Below are 8,249 nucleotides of genomic sequence, written 5' to 3' on the forward strand. Positions count from 1 at the left end.
TCAGATAAGGGACTGATCACCAAAATTCACAAGGAATTCAAGCAGCTATTCCGGAAAAAGACAATCAATCCTATTAAAAGATGGGAGAATGAGTTGAAAAAACCACTCTCTAAAGATGACATACGAATAGCTAAAAGGCATATGAAAAAATGCTCAACATCTCTCATTGTAAGAGAAATGCAGATCAAAACAACAATGAGATACCACCTAACCCCAGTCAGAATGTCTAAGATTAAAAAAAAAAATGATAAGTGCTGGTGAGGGTGTGGTGAAAAGGGAACTCTCTTACACTGCTGGTGGGAATGTAAATTGGTCCAACCACTTTGGAGAACAATTTGGAGATTCCTCAAAAATCTACAAATAGAACTACCATATGATCCAGCAATCCCACTCCTTGGTATCTACCCAAAGGACAGAAGAATACTTTATTGGAAGAGTGCTTGCACATCGATGTTTATTGCGGCACTTTTCACGATTGATAAGTCATGGAAACAACCCAAATACCCACAATTGATGACTGGTTAGAAAAACTGTGGCATATATATTCAATGGAATACTATTCATCCATAAAAAACAACAAAACCCTGGCTTTTGACAGGAAGTGGATGAATATGGAAGACATACTGCTGAGTGAAGCAAGCCATGCTATGAAAGAGAGGCATTGTATGTCCCCACTTAATATATACCGTGTGTCTGCACTCTGTGACTGAAACTAATTGTCTAAAGGATATAGAAACGCAGTATATGGATGTAAATACCAGATATAGTGTGTGTGAAAGAGGAAGGTCTGAGGAAAGACATTTGGGAGAGGGACAGGGAGGAAAAGCATTAATGGCACAGAGAGGTGTGGTATTATCTGTTGAAGATCTTCGTGGTTTTATCGAAGGTGCTGGGGAGAGGTATTCACCTGTTGAAATATCCATTTTGTAAGACAAATAATAATGTGATTGAATGTATGAAAGAAAATGAAATGAAAATAAATTAATTAAAAAAAAGAAAGTGAATATTAAAAGGTAAATAACTTTCAACTACTTAATAGCATTATACTATAGAACCAAGATGCTTTTTTTGGTTCAAAATTCTAAAAATATGATACAGACTTATGTAATAAAACCTTGGGATGCCTGTTTTCTCTAGAACCTCCTTTGAATTTTAAACCTTTCAAGCAGTTTTTATCAGGTCTTATCAGAATAATGTAACACTTAGGGACAAAGATGCAGCATAGGAGCCCTGCACTGGAAGCCAATATGGAGAAAACCTCCACAGCCACCATGAACTTCCCCTTGGTGCTCTGGTAAACAGGGAGGAAGGTGACCCAGACACTGCAGAACACCAGCATGCTGAATGTGAGAAACTTGGCTTCATTGAATGTGTCAGGCAGGTTCCTGGCCAGGAAAGCCAAATAATGAGCCCTTGTTACACATGATGATGAGGTTTCTGGGCTCAGAGTGTGAATCTGTGTCAACAAAAGGAGGAGAAGTTCCCAGCCAGATGCCACAGATTATGAGTTGAATCAGGAAGCAGATGGGAATGACAGAGTTAGAAGCCCCTGATAGCAGCAAGCACCTCATTGTTCTTCCCGGTTTCATGGCCTTGAATGCCAGAATCACAGTAATGGTTTTGGCCAGAACAGTGGAAACTGCCACAGTAAATACAAGTCCAAATGTGACTTGTTGGAAGATACAGGTGACCGTGTTAGGATGGCCAATGAGGAGCAAGGAGCTAGTAAAGCATAGGAAAAGGGAGATGAGCAGGATGAAACTGAGAGTCTGGTTATTGGCCTTGACTATGGGAGTGTCTCTGTGTTTTACAAAGACCCCCAAAATCACAGCTGTAACCACAGAAAACCACAATGCAGTGCAGGTCATGGACAACCCCAAAGCATCCTTGAAATCCAAGTAAGTCACAGGCTTGGGGAGGCAGTGAGTTCTCTCATCATTTGGGTACTCTTGAGCTCCACACTGGATACACTGTTCTGCATCTGGGGAAAAAAACAAGACCCAGCATTCCAGTTTAACATTTTTAAAAAATATTTGTCTTGCTGAAAGAAATGAATACCTTTATGTCATTTTTAGTACAGATAGTCTGATGTAAAGCCAAAATACACCAAATTAAGAATCTGCATTAATGACCCCAGGAGAATTTTTTCAGCTTAGGTAAAATAAACTTATGAAACTATAACTCAGCATGTAAGGATCTTAGTGGATCCTTCTTGTGGCTCAACCATGTTTTCAGGGATGCAGATTTATTCTAGATTTGTTTTCTACTTTTTTTATCTTTTGTTATTTACTTTGTGTGATATGCCCTTTAATTCCATGGATTATAATATTGATCAATACTAGGGAAAATAATTTTCTTACTGTTATTTAGAAAAAAATAAACTTTACTTTGTTTTTCTGAGCTATTCTAACTTTCATCACCACTCTAATTTCTATTGACAATATTTTTACTTATGACGTATTACCTAATAATTTGAGACTTTTCTGATTGCATTTTTAAATTTTTCTGTCACTATTCTGGTTTATTTTCCCATGTGAATATGGGAAGCAGTTTGTTGAATTGAAAACATTTGGATTTTGAATGATGTTCCATTGCTTGTATATAATTGTCTTTGTTTTTGAGAAACTGGTATTTTAATTATATTATAGAAGAGTGATTTGCAATTTTTGATATTTTCATCTATTTACACCTGAAAGCATGGTTTCCTCATCCTTTTTGTATGTGGTAGGTAATAAATATTTTACCAGTGTACATTATAAAGTTTCCACTGCATCTATTCACCTATATTGTTAGATAGTAGTAGATTAGTGATAGAGCATGTGATGATTAATGTTCACATCTATGTTTCAATTAAATTTTACTTAGAGAAGTGGATGGTAGCTTCACTTTACAAGCTAAGTGACATATGTGACTGAATACATAAATGAGATGAAAATAAAATGCAAAAAAGAACTACATGATAGCTTTCCTACTCCTTTTTATTTTCTTGGAGAGGTTTTTTCTATAGGATGCAGAAAGACAGAGAGAGACAGAGAGACAGAGAGACAGAGAGACAGAGAGAGACAGATAGACAGAAAGCTAGAAATAACCCCCCGCAGGGGGATGACTATGCCAGAATCCCTTCTCCTCCATTTTCCTCTTGGGATCTTAAACATGCATGCAAGCACACATGTCCAGTGTGAGTTTAAGCCACTGGGTTCAGGACTTGAACCATGCTCAACCACATGGGGGTCCAGTGACATAGCAATTACGCCAACTGCTTGTCCTTTCTAAGGTATCAGTTTTTTAGGTAATACTAACTTCCAGACTGGGTGGCTGGAGACTTATGCCAACGTGTGTGTGTTCATGTCCAAAATCCCAAGAGGAGAATTAAGGAGAAGAGAATGTAGCATGGCCACCCCCACTCCCTCAGGTGGCAATTTCTCACTTTCTCTCGATCTCTTTCTGTGTCTCTGGTTAATGCACACACCCACATATAATACATATATAGCAATAATAGTAATAATCTCTCCCTAAAATAATAAATAAATAATAAGAAATATATTGAAACAATGAGTAAACATGTGAATTAAGAATAAAGGTGCTCAATAGCTTATTTCCAATATCATTGATTTTTTTTTCATTGAGAAATTGTTACAGAATAGATTTATCATAGGGCACGTTCATATTTTATACCTGTTAGATTTGAAATGTCCCTCTCAGTGCAAGAAACACAAATGAAGCAGCAAACAGGTCTTCCTTCTTGGGGAATTTTCTGAAATCCTGGACTACAGCTATGGCTACACAGAGATTCAGGAGTCTGAGTGGAAAAAAGAATGGCTAGTCATAATTACATACCTGATCATCTATTTTAAAAAGATGTCTATGTTTATCTCCATTTCTAAGAAAACTCCATCATTTAGTGAATGGTCTTCACTATCCTCCCAATTCCCATCATGTCGATATAACCTAGACTTGTTTTTTGCTAGATTTCATGTGCACTTGATGAAAAGAAGTACAGACAGGAGAAAGCAGCCTCCATAGAGACTGGTCATACTAATCTCTTCTTCATCTCTCCCTCCTTTAGGGATTTTGTGTATGCACACACGCGTTCAACATGTTTCTGAAGTTTCTAGGGTTGTGATGTGAATTACACTGTGAGCTATGTGATACCCATCTGTCTTATTCACCAGTCCATAAGGTCAGCTGATATCACCTCGAATTTTAATTAAGCCTTACTATAATGAACTTTTCTCTTAATTTATAAACTGTTTACCAAATATTACCAAGGTACCTACTTAGTTTACTTTACATATGACAAATTATTGCTGGGATTATTCTCTTCTTTAATTTAACCACTTCATACAAAACCATTTTAATGTAGGTTTCTACACTGAGAAAATTCTGAGAGGTTGTTCTGAGTATACTAAGTTTAATATAGCATGCTCTCATATCTAGTTAGGTTGAAATTTTTAGGCCCTAGACATAAAATCAAATTATGTGGTATGTAGATACAATATCAAAAGTTAGCTACTTGAAACTTATGTGCCAACAAATAAATAATAAGAGTATGTTATGAACTATGGATGTGGTTAATCCACTTCTGGAATTCTGAGTTCAGGTGAAACATTGCTTTCAGACATTAACAACAAAATATATGTGCAATGCATGTTTGTTAGATAGACCCACCATTTGCCTAGGGTAATATCCTGAAATTATAGCCTATGCTCTGGAATGCTTAGTTCAATAGTCGTAGAAGGCAGAATGTTATGCAAAATGGCAGAAGAAAATGTAAATGGTATCTACCAAAAGATAAATAATATTTCAATCTATGATATACTTGTGTTTACAGCATAGCAAAATATAAAAGGAATCTGTTGACAAATGACAAGTTGTTTCTGAATACACAAGACATTTTGGTCAATAATGAATCACATATAAGTGACTGGTCCCATAAGGTAAGAGATTACATAGATTCTCTGTATACCAGGGATATTATCTAAACTTGTGTAAATTCAATCTATGATGTTTGCAGAATGATAAAATTGCCTGAAGGTTTATTTCTCAGAACACATTTTTTCTCATTGTAATGTTTGACTGCATATAAATATTTATCAGCTGGGTGATTATAGACATTGGGCTGCTGCTTGAATAAAAATATAGCTATTGAATAAAAATATGGTTATTGTAGCTTATTGGAGTCTACAAATGGCATGCAAATTAAGGCAGATGGATTCATTGTGTCCTACTGAGTAGGTTTGATTCTCAAACTAGGCAGCTTGGTAAACATGCTGAGTGTGTGTGTGTGTGTGTGTGTACCCAAATTCCCAGGTGAATAATAGAGAAAAAGAAATTGTGATGTGACCATCTCCACAGGGATGATTTGTCACTTTTGATCGCTACATCTCTGTCCACTTCTCTTCAATGAGCACATGCACCCAATAGCAAAGCAAAAATCAAAAACTAAAAACAAAAACAGTAGCGTATTTAAAACATTTTGTAACGTAACTACAGGTTAGAATATATATAAGCAAAATCACACAGTACAAAGTCAAGATGCAAAATGTGGGTTTAATGCCGAGGTAAAATATTTATACAATTATATTTCAGAATCTGTCAAGATACTTCTGTATAAATTGAATATTAAAATAACTTCATACCTCTTTGAAAATAACAGGCCATTTTATCATCTCTTCATTGATAACTAAGCCTTGATTATGGCGGCTCCTATAGACAAAATCTCCTACTTTAACCAGCAGCCATCTCTGATTAGGAAATCTCACAAGGTTGTAGATATCATACTGTGCTGTAAGATTTACTTTTTCATCTAGGGGCAAATTGTACCCAGCACTGTTTATGAATGAGCTTTTCCTCAGAAATGGATGAAGCTGGATGAAAGGCACAATTTAGAAATTAGGAATGCATTTAACATAGATGTAGAAGGACCAAAACTATCAAATAACTCTTATATTCCACCTCTGTAGTAGCTTTATTATAGGGTGTTACTTAATGGTGTTAATGATAGAGGCTTAATTTTGCTTTGATGGTCACTTTCTTATAGCTTATTTGAAATGAACTCTCTTTTTCTTCATGAAAACAATGTAGTAGTATCTGTATCTTATCAAAATACTTCTAGAATGTTGGCCATGGTGTGATTGGTTCATTGACTATGGTATAATCCAGAATGATAAATTCAGGTTAGGGCTTCTTAGAAGTTAATCTTGTTGGGACCAGCAGTTAGCGTAATGGCCATGTTGCTGGACTCCCACATAGTCGACCGCGGTTCAAGTCCCTGACGCGGTGGCTTAAACTCATGCCGGGTGCATGTGCGTGCGTGCCCAAGATCCCAAGAGGAGAATTGAGGAGAAGGGATTGTGGCGTGGCCATCCCCTCTGGGGGGTGATTTCTTGCTTTCTATCTCTCTGTCTCTCTCTGTCTTTCTGGGGAGCGCATGCGCCCTGTAGCGAAAACCTCTCCAAAAGAAAAAAAGAAAAGAAGTTAATCTTGTTATTTTATTTTAAAAGTTTTATTATTATTATTATTGTTTATTATTATTTACATATTCGATCACTCTACATCCTTTAAATCATAAAGAGGTTTTACCCAACATGATATATGTCACAAACCAGGTGGATTGAGAATGCTATACATGACATCAACAGGCAACAAATTATATCTGTGTCCCACATATGTCTTACTTCTCCATCATTTCCCAAATTTCCCTTCCTGCACTCTTCTCTTCTCCTATTCTCTTTCCATTTTGTCCCCAGTGTCCATATCAATTTTCAATGTTTTATGTCCTCCAGTTTTTCAGTATTTACCATAGATTGTAGACAGTTGGTATATGTTAAGTGGAGACATACAGTGTCTCTCTTTCATAACCTGATTTGCTTCACTAAGTAATAAATCTTCCATATTCACCCACTTTCTGTCAAATGCCAGGGTCTTGTTTTATATGGCTGAATAGTATTCCATGGATTATATGTAAAACACCTTTTCAACCCATTCATCAGTTTGTGGACATTTGGGTTCGTTCCATGTCTTAGCAATTGTAAATAATAGCTCAATTAATATAGTTGTGCCAGTGCTTTTACGACTTAGCATTCTCCTATCATTTAGGTAGATACTCAGGAGTGCAACTGCTGGATCTTATGGTACTTCTATTTGAAGGAACTTCTATATTGTTCTTCACAGTGGCCGGACAAATTTACATTCCAAACGAGTTCCCTTTTCACCACATCCCCACCAGCACTTACCTTTTTTTTTTTTTCTTTTTGAATTATTGCCATTCTGACTGAGGTTAGGTGGTAATTCATTGTAGTTTTGATCTGTATCTCCTTTATGATGAGAGATGTTGAGGATTTTTTCATATGCTTTTTGGCTGTTCATATGTCTTTTTTAGAGAGTTGTTTATTCAGCTAATTTTCCCAACTTTTAATTGGGTTAGTTATTTTCTTCCAGGTAAGCTGATTGAATCCCTGTGAATTCTGGTTATCAGTCTTTTAGCTGAGGCATAGTTAACAAAAAATTTCTCCCAATCTGAGAGTTGTTGATTCACACTAATTACAGTGTCTTTTGCTGTGCAGAAAGTTCTTAATCTTATGTAATCCCACCTATGTATTTTTGGGATTATTTCTTGTGTTTGGAGGTATTGCCTAAGAAGTCTTTGCCTACCCCAATGTCTCCCAGAGTTTCAGAGTATTTTCCAACAGTGGGTTTATACTTTGTGGTCTTAGCTGTAGATCTTTAATCCACTTTGTGTTGATTTTTGTTAATGGTGACAGATAGGGGTTCGGATTCATCTTTTTGCAGGTGGATACCCAGTTTTTACAGCTCCCTTTGCTAGAAAGGTTTTCCTTTTCCCACTGAGTTAACTGGTACCCTTTGTCAAAAATCAGTTGCCTGTGTATTTTGGGGTTTATTTCTAGGGTCTCTACTCTGTTCCTTTGGTCCTCTTGTCTGGTTTTGTGCCAATAACATAGTGTTTTGATTATCACAGATTTGTAATATATTTTGTAAGATGCCATTCACTTTACTCTTTTTGCATAGGGTTGTAAAAAAAGTTGAGTGGATGGTATATGGGTCTTTTATGATTCCAGACAAATTCTATGATTATTTCTCTATATCTGTGTAAAATGTTTCTTGTAATTTTATATGAATTGTATTAAATATGTGGCCTGGGACCAGCAGTTAGCATAATGGCTATGTCACTGGACTCCCACGTAGTCAACCGCGGTTCGAGTCCCAGACTCGGTAGCTTAAACTCACGC

General features: G+C 36.4%; 1 pseudogene; it reads right to left on the reverse strand.

The window, feature by feature from the left end:
- LOC102502574 (vomeronasal type-2 receptor 26-like) overlaps positions 1-8,249 on the reverse strand; it is a 65,814-nt pseudogene that overhangs the window by 10,689 nt on the left and 46,876 nt on the right.

Source organism: Tupaia chinensis, unplaced genomic scaffold (assembly GCF_000334495.1).
Source record: "Tupaia chinensis unplaced genomic scaffold, TupChi_1.0 Scaffold000037_21, whole genome shotgun sequence".
Classification (NCBI taxonomy): Eukaryota; Metazoa; Chordata; class Mammalia; order Scandentia; family Tupaiidae; genus Tupaia; species Tupaia belangeri.